The sequence below is a fragment of the Planococcus citri genome, chromosome 1, assembly GCF_950023065.1.
Source record: "Planococcus citri chromosome 1, ihPlaCitr1.1, whole genome shotgun sequence".
Taxonomy (NCBI): domain Eukaryota; kingdom Metazoa; phylum Arthropoda; class Insecta; order Hemiptera; family Pseudococcidae; genus Planococcus; species Planococcus citri.
Genome location: NC_088677.1, coordinates 33,860,968 through 33,878,201, shown reverse-complemented (window position 1 = coordinate 33,878,201; position 17,234 = coordinate 33,860,968). Strand labels below are relative to the sequence as shown.

Here is a 17,234-nt window from a genome sequence, read left to right as displayed (position 1 = left end):
GAAATCATTTCAAAAAAAAAAATCAAATTCCAAAAAACCTGATTTCGTATTTTTCAAATTGTGACAATCTACGCACCTCTCATTTTCTCAACGGGAAAATGTGATTATCTTTTTTTTTAAATTCAAGGCCGAAGATTTTTCAAACAGAAGTTTTATGATCAACTACGATCATACGTTAATTCGCTTGACAACTTGGCAGTGGCAGATTTACGTGCCATTTTATCTGCGATGAAAAATTTTACCCTTGTAATGAAGAGCTCGCGACGGGCGCGGCTTGACTTTTCGTTGCTATAGCATGAGAACCGGTTGCGTATAGTTTATTTTTCACTAATATGGCCACAAAATGTTGGAAAAAAAGATTGAAATATGGTGACGGTTTATATCGATGATAAATTATCGTACCGAATCGTTTCGTGTCGCGAATACAAGTACATATACAGAATGAATTCATACTCGTATATATGTGGACGAATGTTAATAACCATAGTACCTAACAACCTACATATCGTAAAAAGCTTACTAGTTGATCGAAATTCATAATAAATCACATACGATACATCGACGAATGAATAAATAGCATATGCGTATATAGAATAATACAAAAAATGAATGACCTATATTACCAGTACACATCTAATGCATATGTACTGTACCCGAATTCGCACTCTCCCATAAACCGGTTCGTCGAAGATGCATTTACTAGTTTATTGTGGGACACCGATGATACGAATTTTGAAAATGGACCAGTTTATAATGCAGTCCACTGTCCAACTGCTGCTGCATACATTTCATTTGAATTCATCTTCCTACTGCTTTTGGAAGTAAAATGGAATAGCTTGAATAAGTATGTACACGCTATTTTTGGGTTGATGCACCCACAAAAAAGATGGAAATCAATTTTTCAGCTATTCAAATAAACTTTTGATGCCTTTGGAGTAAATGTGAAAATGATGGATGTAGTTGACAGAAAACATTAGAAGGTTGATCCTCTTTTCTCCCCCTCACCAGTTGACATTTCTGATTTTTCAATCGAAAAAATTTGTTTTCAGTAAAAAAAATTGCAAGTTGTAATATTTGAAGGAAAGTTGAAAAACCAATTGTACAAAGCGGGAAAAAAAATTGAGAAAATTTTCAATTCGGATTCAATAGATTAAAATTTTAATTTCTACTTCTCTATTAGCAGCATTTAAAAAATTATCCAAGGTTCGTTCTTGATGAGTCACCTGTCAACATCGAGTGTATTTTTTTCTAGAAGAGAAAAATCTCAGCATCACTCCTACTCGCGATGAGATTATAAGGAAACCATTCATTCGTCGAGAAACGTCGAAATAAAATTCATTAATTCAGTCTGACTGACGAGATTCTTTGAAAATGGATATGCATTACGACAAATACGTACCTATACGATACAAAACGTGGCTTTTATTTGATGAGTAGGGATACCGACGAAAATTTTCTGTTGTGTGGTTGATATGAATTTTCTACGTGATGTCGTCGCATAGTATATTAAATTAGAGGAAGCCGTTCATCATTAAAACCTGTTCGCTTATGGCTGGCGTGATATACGCGGTATAAATGTGTACATTTTTTAATTTATGTCACGTATACCCATTCGGAAAGTGAAGCTGGGTTTCTCTTCGCATTATGCTTCATTGTTATGTAAAAATTCAATCGATTCAGGTGTATATTACCTACTTTTTTTTTCATTGTCACAAAAGAAAACGACTTTAGGAAATCTTAAAGGCTCGAATACACAGTACGTTTTCCTACGCGATGACATTATTATATCTGTACACAATAAACGCCATATACCTAGGCCAAAAATTTGAAACTATTCATCATAAATTGTGGTTCGTTTATTATTACGTGAATTGATTGTACAAAAAATTCATCACTATCCACCCGTGTTGAATACACGCAACACACACAGAGCTATACAAGTATTTTCCATCGTGTCGATAAGCAAATTTCAAATACGTAACTCATTCGTCGTCGTATATAATTTTACCGTTAGAAATTTAAAAGAAATACCGCGCTGTTTATGAATTTTTTAAAGAATTAGCGTTTTGAAACGCCATCTTGATAACGGCTAGCGGTTCATTGTACACCGCAACTAGGGGGATTCATTTATTGAAACGTAAGCATTTTATGATATTGATGACTCTCCTTTTTTCACGACGACGACGACGACGACGACAACGAAGGACGAAACGTTCGCGAATCGATGCAAATGTGGACGAGTTCCGTAATTAGAATGTCATTGTGAGAGCATAATACACAGTGCGTGGTTCTTGTTGGAAAAATTTTAATTCTATAGGGCGAAATTGACAATGACAAACGGAATTCTCGTCTGGTTTCAAAACAAACGACGTAGAATAGTTTTTTTTTGGTACTAGAATTGGTTATTTGAATACTAAAACGCTAGATTTTATACCTGAACACCTTTAATTTGTTGTTTTGTTAGTATTTCCAACGCAAACGGAGGTTTCTAGCCGCGAGTAAACGAATACATTGAATGTAGATAAGTTTGTTTAACGGGTTATATCAATAAGCTCTTTCAAAACCTAAAAGAAAAAACTCCGGATGAATTTTACAACCGATAAATAAAGAGGTTCAAATTTTATTTGAGCACTATAGGTTTTTTCTGTTATGTTTAACAATCTAATTTTCGAATCGGAACCGTAATTTCCAAAACAATCATGATTATCACTATATGGGTAGGTATTCTTTCGTAAACATGAAATTTTGAAATTATTCATCTAAATAGCTAGTTTTGCATGCGTTTACTTTGAATAAAACGACCAAATTACATGCTGAAGTGAAGTTAGCATTTTTCGATGAATTTTTACATAATTAGTCATCATAATTGCACATGGTTTATAAATTAATTACCGAAAGAGAATGTGTAAATTAATTAGAACGAGTTTATAAAAACGTTCTTTAGTGCCAACTTTATTGGTAAAACACGTTCACCGATTATACGATTTGATGGTGAACGGTGCATATTGCGCTTCGACATTTTTCTCCATCTAATGCACAATCGCAGGATGAATATTTCAGGTGAAATTTTAAGCAAAAGGGTAGTTATTTGTCAAATTGCTAAAGATCTCAGAAAAGTTTGAAATATTTGAACAAATGCTACAAAATGTGAAAAAACTGAAGCATTTTCTCAATTTAGAAAGTTTTTCTCGCCAAGAAAACCTCGTTTCATCGAATGTCACAATTTGGTTCCTCCTACGACAAGTGGAAAAGCATTAAAAATGCTAAAGAAACAAAAATATGGAAATCTTTCAAAGATGTTCAGAAAATTGCGTCAAATAGCATAAAAATTACTGTTCAAATGTTGTAGAAATAGCCTAATTAATGTGATAATCACCAAAAAAAATTTTTAAATTGTAATAATTTTTATTTAATTTTAGCAAATTTTTCAAATCGTTTTCAAACGAGAGGAAGGATCATAAAATATGTAAGTAACTCACTCGAATGTATTTGTCTTATTCTGTAACAGTTACGGCAAAAATTCGAACTCACCTAGAACAAAAAAAAAGACAATTGTCGAATTAATTAATCGATCATCATTTCGCAAAATAATTGTAATTACACATCAAATAAGCCCAAGTATTCAAATGGAGCAAAATTATTCTTTTTTTAAACGATCACCTTATATGTACAAATAATCGTAACATATCATTTCAATTGTTTGTCTTTCAGTTATTTTTCAAGTACTAATAATTATATCATCTTTCATTACTCATCAGTCATCATAATGGAATTTTACCTTGGTGTGATCAGCCTTCTAAGAAAATTCCAATGGAATCACGAAAAGCAGAATCTGCGCACAACAAACAATTCTATACAAAATTTTAGCAGTAAAAAATCTGCAAATGCGATATTTTTTTTCATAATGAACATCCCATAAAGTATGCGTTGACTAAAAAAAGGCAACACTGCTTCAAATTGGAGAGTTGAATATCTCAAAATTCACATAACACTTTTCGCGGCCAATTTCAAACGCAATACAAAGTTGTCGATTTACTTTTCAACGTACTCGTACTTCGACACAAATTTCAGCCAAATACGAAATAAAAACAAAGTTTTGTTGATTTTTTACCCTATCTTGGCTTTGGAAAAACATTGCGAAACGAGACAAACAGTTTTTGTTGAATTTTCATCAGTGTATAACGAAGTCAATAACCATTAACCGAGCTCCACTGGCACGCCGAAAAGCGTAACGTTATCGACAACAAAATACACTGCGATGTGTATAATTGCATACAGGGTGGTTCAGAAACGGTAAACACAATTTCAATGTATCTAAATGACACTACATGAGGAGTGGGAGCTTCTTCATATTTTCAAAAACACTCTCAAGTCATTAAAATTACATGTAAAGTAAGAATGGATTAGCAAGTTCCAAGTTTATAAAAAAAAAATCTCACCTGGAATCTTAATTTTTTACCACAAATGGCGAAAAGGTGAAGGTAAATGATCGAAATTTGAATTTTTCTCTTCGAAATGTTTTTTGAGGTGTTACATTGGTCCAGAGTTGGGGATTTTGAAACAAATCACTTCGTAGGCAAAAATAATACATCAAAAGAAGTTGGAGATCTTCTGAAATTTTTCCCATGCTTTGGGCATTCGTGCCTCACAAAACATCAGAACTAAAAATCAAGAGGATACTCAACACATTAAGGAGAAAAAGATAGTACTTCGAGATTTTTCAACCCCTTTCCAGTTGTGTAAAAGTGGATAGCAGCACTTCGTTTTGGCGGTAGTTGTATCGTGGCTGGAATCGCCGGAACTCACCCTAATCAACTAAGTGGGCTAAAATTTGGCCCAAACTTTCAAAGAGTAATTTAGATAACGTTTTTTGGGGGTTCCAACTGGGGAGTCCGACTGGACATCCCTTCATACGAGTATGACTCAAAAAGTCGAATTTTGCGCCCTTGCAGCGATGCTAAATTTTTTCATTGCAAGAGCCCAACTCAATTGACTTCTGGAGGCATGAAATTTGTTACAAGTCCAACTGATAGCAGCATCAGAATGCTTTTTGAAGTGTAATACGCAATTTTTGACAATTATCTGCTATTTCTAGACCACCTTGTACGTAGTTGTTAAGTACCTAAGTAAATATTTCGCTGAAAACTTCGTCGCCAAGGAGCTCATAATGCAAAAATATGACAAAACTTCACCGAATTCTCTTTACAATAGGTAATCCGAATCGGCGGAGTACCGTTTGTAAGATAAATCGAAACCGAAATTCAACGTACCAAATAAATTCGACCGAACACGATATTACGGGCGTTTGTACGAAAACCGCGGCGAAATTCAAGAAAAGAAAAGAAAGAGGTAAAATTCCGAAAAATACGACTTACATAACAGAAGACATCGGTTGCGTTTTAGTTCACCGCCATTCGTGATAATGTGTTATATCGCAGACCAGACGAGACCAGGCCAGACGCTTTCGAGTATACTTGTTGATGAGACTTTATTATGAGTGTGTCTGTGTATATTTATGCATGTGAGCGAATCCACGTAAACGCAAACGTATGTCTCTTCCTTGTAGGTACGATATTCCAACAAACTTTCACCTTTAGCACGAAGAATATACTTCGTTGCTTTATTAGGAAAAGGTCGTAACTACAATTTTTATAAAAAATGAGATAGTGGTATCATTGGAAAGAGAATTTTGTCCTCTACATGATGCAACACTTGAAATTGAATTTCGATGTTTTTTGTTCTCGTAATAGCCGAAAACAAATGGTTTTAAATACACGTTTTCAAAACCGTTACAATGAAAAGGTTCTAAATGATATTTTTTCTCAGATTGAACATATTTCTTTTGATTTTTGTAATTTGTTGGTAAGAAAAGTCATTATAAACAAATAATTTCACGTCATTTCACTGACAAATTGCAGAAAATCAACCTCATCACCTTAAGGATATTGTTCCTGTGTATTTCTTATGGGCTTTTGATGAAAAAAGCTTGACTTAAGGTGAAAGTTCCTTTGTTGAATTTTACTTTTTTCAGTTCAGAGTTCCTCAAATAAAAAAATGAAAAATCAGTGCTACCAGGATGTTTATTTTGAAAATTAGCAGGAAAATTATTGCAATAACCAAATGTTCTCTTACCTCATCTAAAACTATCAAGTGTACTTGATAGAATGCTCTTAAAAATTAAAATGCGTTTTCTGAGAAATCAACTTTCATGTAGTTACGACCTTTTCCTAATAGAGCAACGACTTGTACGTAGGTACGAAGTATACCAAACCATTCCACTCCGCAACCATTATCGGATATGCAATATGCATGCACCCTTATGTTGGGCTCGGGCGAACTTCTCGTCCTCGCGCCTTATTCCCTCATTTTTTTTCACGTTTCCACCTATTCCTACACCTATGGAAGTTGTACGGTAAAAATGCACAAAATACCGCACGGATATGGGTATGGTGTAAGGAAAGGATACGTAGCGTACAACGTAGTCATACACAGCACCAGACCGGCACCGCAATGTGCAGGTAGGTTGACTACCGTCTTCGTTTTGCTTTCTCCGTTCTAGCCCTGAGGGGGATTTTACATGCGTTCCAGAAGCTAACCTAACATCCGCTTCCAACAGGTTCATTTATTAATGGAACGCACCAGCATTAAAACACATAACGCGTTGTACAACTTTCGAATGTACGAGTAACACGAAAACAATAAAAAGTGAAAAAAATTCAACTCGTTTTTACCAAGCACAGCTCCGAGGAGATGCCTGGACCTGGACCTCAGACCAGTAACGCAAACTACATAATACGTAGGTACGCTATGGTCCATAACCTCAAAAAATTCAACGATTTGTACTCTCATTTTGCACATTCTAGTATTACTCCGGCAATATGTATCAACATTAAGTTTTAGTGCCACGATATACGAGAAAAAGAAATAAACTTCACCCTAAACACGAATAACCACGGGATATTAGATTAACAAGTACGGTATCTTGGCGAGACGCTGCCATCCTTTATCTCTACGAGCTCAACAATCTTACAGTTAGTTTCATTTATATGTACTCGCAAAACGAAGGGATCTTATAATACGTTTCAGTTTCGTGTTTTTCGTTTACTATTACACGTATCACAGCCGAAGGGTATTGCTTTTCTTTTTGATGTATTAAATTTTCCTTTTAATCGAATTGAAATATTTCGCGATATTTGTACAACAACGTTTTAATATTGTGTAGGTATCTCACCCGAAGCCAAATCTTCTGTCACGACGATCAGTGGAAAAAAAACGTTTTTTTTTTTTTCAAAGATACAAACAGTTTTGAAAACACAGAAACCAAAAGTGTGGAGAGCAGTTCAGCAATGAACGCCCGAAATCCAAATATCGGATCGAACTCATCAAACAAATTCGAGAAAGTAACCAACAAAAAAATAGAAACATTTCGATTAAATTCATTAAATTCAATGTACATATTATACAAAAAAAAAAGGAGAAAAAAAATAAAAACAAATGAGCAATTTTAGGAAAACGGTAAAACTTTTTAGAATTCGTTGTAGAGAAACGACAATTTGAAAAAAATTCATGGCGAAAAATGAAACTACTTGGGAATTTTAACGAAAGGTAAAACTTCTCAACAGTTCTGACTTTTGACTGAAGGCAAAACTGGAGAATTTAACGACAGATGTTTTTTTTTCAGTAATTTCTGACAAAAAAGCAACAGTAAGAAACGCGATTGAGAGTCAATTCTAGGTAAAAACAAAGACTAACAATTTTAGCAAAAAACAGAACTTTCTAGCAATTCAATTTTTGAAAAAAGTGAGACTGAGCAATCTTTGAAAAACCGTGAGACTTTTTGGACATTTTTTCAAAAAAGCGACATGACAATTTTTAGACATTTTTGGCAAATTTTGGCAAAACACAACTTTTAGGTACTTTAGACAAAAGGCCAGACTTTTTTTCAAGAGACTTGAAACACTTGCAGGATCCATATTCTGATTCCTGATTCCATACTATAAGAGGTGCTAATGGATTAAAAAAATGGAAATTTCTTCAAAAGCTAATCTCACAATTTTTGGAGGAAAAAAAATTAATTTTGATCACCAAGCAGAATGAATAATTTCTCGGGAATTTCCAGGTAACAAGGTGTATGTAAACAACCAACATTTTTGTTCGTCTTGAATCTTTCAGTAATACTGAACTAGAAACGTCACTTTCGCAATACTGAATGACCTACCATGACCTTCAAAACTCTCATTCTATCCTTTGGTTGTTTACTTTCATGCTCAAAATTCTTTCGAACTGCTTGTAACTTAGACCCGAGCAAGTTTCATGTTTTCCAAAAAATTATATCTAAGTAAGTTTTGATTTTATTGATTTCTCAAAAACGAAATCCCCCAAAAAAATAATTAAAGAATTTTTCAATTTCCTTCTTTGCCAAAGTAAATCTCAAAACAAAAAAAAACTCGTTTTTCCGAACGAAAAAATTCGATTATTAATTTCTGTCGATTTGAAACCTATATTTGAAAATAATTTTCTTCCAATCAATCTTTCTGCAACATCAACATCCCGCTCCTTTGGTCTGCTCTCACAAGACGGAATTCCGACGATGAAAAAACCCATGGAATTACGTTTTTCGCGTAATTAATTTAAAAACTCGTCGTTTGACAATTTTTTTTTAGCGAATCGCTCAATTAAAAAAGCTCTCAGACGGTGATAAAAAAAGCTCGTATATCGTATCCAAATACCCGTCACTTGCACCGCTTTCGCTTTCCAGTCCGTCGAATAATTCGGTCAAAGGGAGGGAAAAAAATCAATCGAACGAAATTAAATTTTCGTTCACGATGCGATGCGATGCGACGCGACGGACAGAAGAAAATTCACGCCGAAAAAAAGGGGCGTCCGACGCGATATTGCTTTTTAATAAAATTCGTATCGAAAGCTCCGACACAAATCGCCTTCTCGTTTTCGTTCTCATTCGAGTAAAACTTTAAATAACCAAAGACTAGAATGATTGGACGATATGCAGCACGGGATAGGTAAGGTAAAGTAGAGAGAGGAAATAATGGCGACAACGACGACAACGGCGCTACGTAAACGAGAGGAAAAAGCCATTGCTCCCTCTAATTCAAGGACGCCGCAGCCAGACGCACATCGTACACATCCTCGTGTCTCTCCGCTTCGGATGTTCGCGATTCTCACCGACAGAATCGACTTGACATTCTAACGTTGCTGCGTAATTACACCGTACACGTTACTAAACCACCCATTTATCTACAAAATATACGTATTTATTATTGTTGTTGTGTAATAAGACGACTGTCGTTTTTTCGTCTACACACCTTTAATAAACCGTTCGACAAAAAAAAGAAAGGGAAAAAACCGAGGGAAAATTCTGCTCGTCGAAACAGATGCACTAAACACGTTATTTTTTCAACCAAAAAAAGAGGGATAAAAAAATGATAAAATAATACCTCAAATTAAACGTACAGGTACCATTATTATCGTGAAAATAAAAATCTGAAAAAGATTTGGCTTTTATTTAATAAGTATTACAAGGTAATAAAATACTTTCGATTGAATTATAATTCAATTCGCGTTGTTGTATGTACTAGATGAGAAAATGCGATAATAAGCAATTTTTAGCGCAGACTTTTTCGTAAACGGAGTTCGTTTTCACTGGCGGGAAAACACGAAAGCTCGAGTTTCCTTAATACAATACATCTTGCAACGTTTCTGTAGAACCTTAATGAACGGAAAATTCATCATTACCAAAACAAAACAGAAATAAAACGACGATAACACAAAAAATATTGCTGTAATTTCTTCTATTTTTTTTTTTTTTAAGCAAAATTAGGTACACGATTCATGTTTCAGAAAAAAAATCTCATTCGGATGAAAAAGAAAGAAAGGATAGCGTATTTTATAAACTTTAAATCAGGTTCAACCATTCTATATCCTCTTAACGACTTTTTTCACATTTTCAATTATATTCGAGACGTTTCACTCCATTGTGATCGAATTTAATCAACTTTGACAGATTTTCAACAATTTTTGTGCTAATTGAATACTTTTTCTTTAATTTCAAACAATAATTTTAGATATTTTTATATTCAACTTTGATGTAAATAATTACAACGATTTTTGTCATTTTTTTGCATAATATTTTTTACAAAACTTCATCAGAAATTCAGAATTTGAATAAATTCAGCAGTATTTTCACCGAGTTTCCCTTTTTGGCATTTTACCTATTTCTATTTGATTTTTCTCAATTCTGATATTTTCCTAAATTACACGTCATTGTCAGCAACCCTAACAAATCTCACTCTCGAATTACCACCTAAGTCTTATGTAGAGAAGTTATGATCTTTTCATTTCTTCAAACATGAAACGCATCACTATTTTCGCACTTTCAGCTGAATTCATAAACATTGTTATTTTCACATATTTTCAAACAATCTAAACTCCGTCGAAATAACAGAAATTTGAAGGATTCAATATCAAAACATTGATTTTTAAAAGAAGAGCCCATTTCTGCGGGATGTTTTTATAAAAATTACAACGCCCCAGGAATTCGTTCACGACTTCTGTAGCACTTACTTATTCATCCTTCATTTAAATCTATTTATCATCTTTCGTATCGATGGGGCTCTTTTAATGAATGATTTATCTTCCTATCCTCAATCCTACAACCAATTTACCTAAAATTATTTGCACTAAAACAACGCGCATTAAAATGATTGAAACTTGTACTCAAAGCCTCTCATAAAAACCACTAACACGATTCATTACCTTCGAAACACACAGCACGCTCATCTTATTATCTACACCGAAACCTGCAAATTCACTACCTCATGCAACAATGTCTGCATCGCGAATGGAAAAAAAACCGGTGCAAAAAATTAATAAAAGGTTATTTTAAAAAAGTACAAGAAAAAAAAGAAGCCACGAATGACCGGTTATCTCGCGCAATTCAACACAATCTTCTCCAGGTCATAACAATTTCATTCTTCTCATTCTAACGCAATCATCGACGTTTTCACTATTTACGATCTTGACCTTGAGGTATCGTTTTCATGGTCGTTGTTTTTCTTTTGCTTCGACTATGCAATGAAAAATTACCAACTTATTTAATTCGACATTCGCCAATTCGATAAATTATAATCAATAATGGTAAACATTTATACGACAAAGTATCGTTCAACAAACACCACCAATACCACCATTGAGTAACATAACGAAAATACAAGTACGTAGACATCGTCTAGCCTATGAAATTACAACAAAGAAGCATTTCCACGGTTAAGTTTCGTGTTACGGAGTATCAGTTTCAAGAAATTTTCATCTTTTACAAAGTTGATGGTACACATTAGGCTTTGGAAAGAGAAAAATTGCAAAATTTTCAGAAGAAACTTCAAAAATGAAAGTAATTCTGATATTTTATTAGATCGTAGCATGAGGAGTATAAGCGCAATTGGGATTCAATCTGATAATTTTTTCACATCTGTGAAAATCCTTGAAAAGTTCGCACGAAATGAAGTTGCACATTCCTGAATAAGAATCTGTGTATTATTAGGAGAACCACAAAATCTGCAACTAAGATAAATTCCAAGAATTTTCTGACAATGCAGATTGCAGAAACATTGTCCATTTTTGATAACTTTTTGTTTTCCGTGAAATAAGAACGGATAACAACTTCTGCACAAGAGTAAGTAACAAATGGCGTCACTCTGAGATTCAGAAACGGAATCAAAAGTAAATTAGCTCGGAGACTTGTTTGTCGTTTATCGATCATGTAACCAAACTTTCGACTGAACAAACTCAACGTTATCGCTTTTCCAACCTATAACAAAAAGGATCAGTTCAATTTTCTACCATTTCGCTGACAGCAAAGACGACCAACTCGACATTAAAACCACAAAATAACATCGCTAACGCAAACCGCACATCTCAGTATAATATCGAAGAACCGTAACTTCTTCCATCCTTCGCATCTCTTTGGCTCGCTTTTCCTCATACTTATTCGATATACTACAATGAAAATGACACGATCCAAAGTATCATCTACATACATACACTATACATTATGAGTACGGCGGCGCTATTATACACATCGTCGTCGTCGATTACAAAACACGTAATTCAATACCATATTCTAAGCAAAAGTGTTAGATCATTAGCAACATCTTTTGAATTACAAAAGCCGTAGGGGAGGTGGAAATCTACCTCACGGTATCGATACACAGGTACTTCTACCTACCTACCTACCTACCTACCCACCTTTACCTATTTGTATAGAGAAGAAAAAAAATTACATAGCTGGTTAAAGTAAAGCGAGCACATACAAAGTGAAATCAGGCAACAGCGCGCTTTGTATTTAAATCATTATAATGATTCTCAAAACGACACTATTGAAAGAAAAAAAATACTCGTACGTACGCTGAAGGTATTCTCCAAACGCACATTCCATTTAACGATGCATTTTACAAAACCAGCATTAAACCTCATGTGTGCTGCGGTAATCTTACTCCCAATACTCGTGTACACTTCAAATTGAAATGAACTGATGTTCATACTAAAGGGCTAAAAGTAGGTACTCGGAGTAAATAAACCATTCGTCTTTTTTTTTGCAAAAAACAATACCAACGATATTCAAATCGTATCGTAATGGTCAGTCGTTATCGACGACCTAAAAAAATAAGGTTAATGCAATATCGATGTAGAAAATCATCGCCGACTACTCCGCACGCCGAGAAAGACTTTCGATTCCTACGAGAGATGGCGGCGGCGACCGGCGAAGGCAGTGGTCACGTGAAATACGAGACTGTCGACGTCTCAAGTTCTACTTTTTCGAGACACCGCGTGCTCTTCACTTGAACCCGTTCAACTTAATGAATACAACAAGACGTAGATATTCTCATCATGTGAATTCTCAAATCCATCCATCGTAGATAAATGCCATCGCCGCATCGCTTTCGGCCCATTTATGCTCGCGAAATTTATCCCAGTAATGAGGACTACCAGTACTACGCGTACAGCAGATAAGATTATACGAGTACGTACAGACCTAACACCGCGAACTTAACGTCCATTACTCCACATAGATAATTTAAAATCGAGTGCAAATGAATTCACCTACTGAACCTTCAACTAGTAACCACCATTTCCCAAAGTTCATCGTATCGATGATTTCTAGTCCGCGTACGTACGAAAATGGCCTTCACCGAAACGAATTCAAAGGAGGGCGGGACCCAGCAAAAATTCTATCTACAAGTAATGGCTACCTAATAGAACATTTATCGAGTTGCAAAAAATTAAAAATGAATACGAGTACTCTTTCTAAATAATTGTTTGAGGCAGAGGCCTATAAAATATTTTTGAAGCTGTTCCCTCAAAGCTCCAAGAGCACGTTTTAACTTACAAAACGATTCGCAGTTTCTCAAACTTATGAAAAGCAAAACTTGCGAATTCGGGTCAACTTTTCTCACGTCGGCGTCGTCAATCAAACCAAACACAATTTTTTGGGATTTGTCCCTCTGTCTCGTTGGTTTGAAATTCATATATCTCAGGTATTTTTCAAACATTGGAAGATTCACAAACCTGTTGGAAAATTTAGAATAGCTCAAAATCGCCACCAATCGATTTGAAAAATCTAAAATAGAATACATACAAACCAAATTCAAGATTTCAGCAACGAATTCATTAAATTTTGATTTTTTCATGGTAACTAAGGTATGTACAAAGTACAAACTTTAGGATGGATCGCGAATAAAAATGTCGGGAGGACTTTGACAGGAGTCTATAATCGAGATATTGGTTTCAAATTCGCACATAAGGTAGATATTAAATCATTTAAAGACGATCCTGTAAACTTTTCAGCGTGAAAGATACCGTAGGTGAATTCTTAATGAGCATTTTTTTTTTTGCAATAAGTGACTTGCTATGGATGTTGCGGCGAGGTAAACCAGTTGAGCGGAAAGGCGGTGTACAGTTTCGTTTCATACTCATAGTGAACTGGTTATGGTTACGTTGCTTTGCGGTGCATATGAGAAAGGGTTGATTCTTTTGATGCAGGCAGTGTTATCATTGTACGCATTTTTTCATAATTATCAACTACATATTCTATTTTTTTTGCACTGTTGCCTCTATTCGTGAATTTTATGAAAAATCAAATCGTTTTCAATTGAAATGAAGCATGTGTTTCCAAAACGCTCCATGTCCATTTTCAAAGATTCTGAGGTTGCAAAGGTCATCTAGCATAAAGTTGCGGCCCAAAATGGCTGATTTTTTGATATGTTGTGCCCAAGGGTCTTGGCTACAACATATCAAAAAAAAACAGCCAATTTGGGCCCATTTCTACGTTTCTAAATTGTACTAAGTACCATGAATTTCTTATCAATATTTTTTTGGACTTAGTGCGTTTTGGAAACACGTGCTTCAAATATTTTTCAAAAATCTTTTGTCTGCTCTACTCGTAAAGTTCGTGATGCTTGCATCACAGTTTATTTCGACTTGAGAAACTAAAATTAAGAAACTACATTACCTATACACAATTAGATCCAGGTCCCACCTTCTTTCGCATAGGTTTTGGCGCTGTTCATTTATTTAAAGACTTATTTCACACACTAACGCAGCATCAATCATATTTGTCTAGATAATCTTACACGTATAGATATTTGTCAACCGTGAAAAATAACAACAACACTAATAACAACAACAACTTCAATTTGTACATACGTTGGAAAAATCTGCAACAATTAAAATTTCCGCCGATTATTCGAAACGGGTAAAAACTACGACTAATGAACCGTTTCGATAAAATGCATCGCTATACCTATAAACGACCTTGAGAGTGTGAAATCGATTTTCATTCCCACCTTTTTTTCCCCATTTAATTCACGCCATTTGTCTAGGTACAAGTACAAGTATAATCGAACGTCGTTCTTATAGGTAGGTATACATAGTACACAAACACATACACCGCGAATAGTTCATTTTTCATTTAACATACTATCTATACATTAGCGCGAATATCAAAAAACTTCCACCCGTATGAATAATTAACTTTCACGAGACGTTACTCGAGTATTTCTTCCACATAAATACATAGATTAAAAATCGTATAATTTTCATTTTTCCTCCTTCAAAAATCTATTCGAATGATCGAAGAAAATTACACCATACTCGTACTCGAGTTCCTCGTACACTTTCATTTCTAAAAATAAACTAACCACATTTAAATGACAGAAAAAGTGGTAAAAAACCATTCACAATCCAATGAACACAATTTCAGTGGTTATTACACGATAAAAATCACTTCGCACAATATCGAGAAAATAAACAATATAAGAAACATGGAGATGATGAGATGAAAAACCTTGAGAAAGATATAGAGAAAACACCAACAACATTTACACCAATTGTTATACACCCCATGTACAAAGAAAAACGAGTTGAATACGATTCTATACGATAATTTCGTAAAATTTTCTCAACCGAAGGTATTCTCGTACTAAAAACACCAGTCGACATAATTTCTTCCAATTCGATGAAATATCGCGAGTATAAACTCATCATCACAAAAGAAACAGTAGATTTTACGTAACTATTATAGAAACTACCCCCGTTAAAAGATTCGGAATAGCGAAACGATAAAAACTAAAACGACTATAAAATTTTACAGCGAATAGTTAGGGGAAGATGGCGCAATAATGACGTCAACAACGCCAATGTTTTGGTTAAGTTTTTGTTTGTCTACGTGGCCGAAAAAAGGCCTCGCTGAATTTCGCAATTTTTTTCTCACTTGTAATATCATCTCGAAAATGTATTCGCATAAATTAACGTCTTCTTTGAGGGTTATGGGTTGGAAAGTGTCATTTGTAGTGATGCTCGAAAGAATACAGGCTGGATTTTTTCTTTAAACATGCTGCTTTTTATACAAAATGAGTACTAGTAGTGGATGAAAACATTTTGTCGAAGAAAATGCCAACCGTTGAATAATTTAACCTTCAATTTTTCAACTTGAATAAGAAGATTCGCCATTTTATAAAATCTAACTTCTTATAAACTGGTGAAAATTTGATGGTATAATTTGAGATTTAGGGCGTACTTCACGTAAATGGTTAAATCAAGGTTGATAACGGGGATAATAAGATTTTTCACAGCGAGCTCAAAAAAGCGACTATTTTTTTTTCATGTTATCAGCAGAAACATTTTTCAAGCGGACAAAGAAAAATTCCAAAAATACATCACTACGAAAAATTTCTAGAGCTGAAAAATTTTACAAACCTGCAAATGCAAATTCAAGGTCGGTGAGTCCAAATATGCATTCATCTTTTGAATTCAGCTCTTCAAAGCCCCCCTAATTGCTCATTTAGAAAAAAAAATTGGGCGACTGAAGGCACATTGAAGAGTCTCACGTTTACAATTCGGCAATAAACTCGAATCAAATTCATTTTCAATGGTTCGCGAAATTGCCCTACCAGTCGGCAAAAAACGCATCATTTATCTACTTCGGCCATAAATATGCAAACGCCATTTTATTTTCACAATACACCTTGAAATTAATATACGTCAACTTGAAAATCAAAATTAACAACAACGTACGATAAATTTCCCATTCAATTCTTCTCACTAGTTGGTCGGGTACTTCACACAGCGTCTTCTCCATTAATAATAGAATAGATAGCATTCGTGCTATAACATTTCAACCGCCAAGTTTCCTTGAACAGGAAAATTACATTTTAATATGAAACAATACCACACATCAGAGGAGCACCAAAAAAAAAAAAAAAACTTAACAAGATATAGTAGTATTATATGCCATATTATCCAATTTTTCATGAAGGGAAGAAAACAAGCGTTATTTTAAACGTCATCAAAATTCATAATACAATCACTTGTACACGTTCGAAAGACTCTCAATGAAAATAATTCCAGATAACTCGACAACGACAACGACATCGTGAATGCGAAATTTTCACATCGTATAGTTGAAGAATAAACCAAGTGAAAAATACACTTATAGAAGTTTTGTTCAAATAAGAAAAACACCGCGTACCGAGACATTTAACTTTTAAATAGAATCACATTGTGGCTGTGTTACATACAGCCAAAGAGAGGGAGGGAAAGAGAGAGAAAAAACATTTACATTGAGAAACCTTGAACCTTGTTTAGAGCCGAGCAAAGCAAAAGAATATTTTTATAGGTTTTCAGCGACACGCAGCTTTTTTCAAATATAGAATCGGAGAACA

The 17,234-nt window shown here is 34.5% G+C and overlaps 1 protein-coding gene across 4 annotated transcripts in view; it reads right to left on the bottom strand.

The window, feature by feature from the left end:
• EcR (Ecdysone receptor) overlaps positions 1-17,234 on the bottom strand; it is an 80,355-nt gene that overhangs the window by 50,373 nt on the left and 12,748 nt on the right. For 2 of the 4 annotated variants that reach the window (XM_065344100.1, XM_065344102.1), the window contains one exon: positions 3,480-3,531. The exons of the other annotated variants lie outside the window; for them this stretch is intronic. The gene's annotated coding sequence lies outside the window, so the exon portion shown is untranslated. The remainder of the gene's footprint in view (positions 1-3,479; positions 3,532-17,234) is intronic. 4 annotated transcript variants of the gene reach the window in all.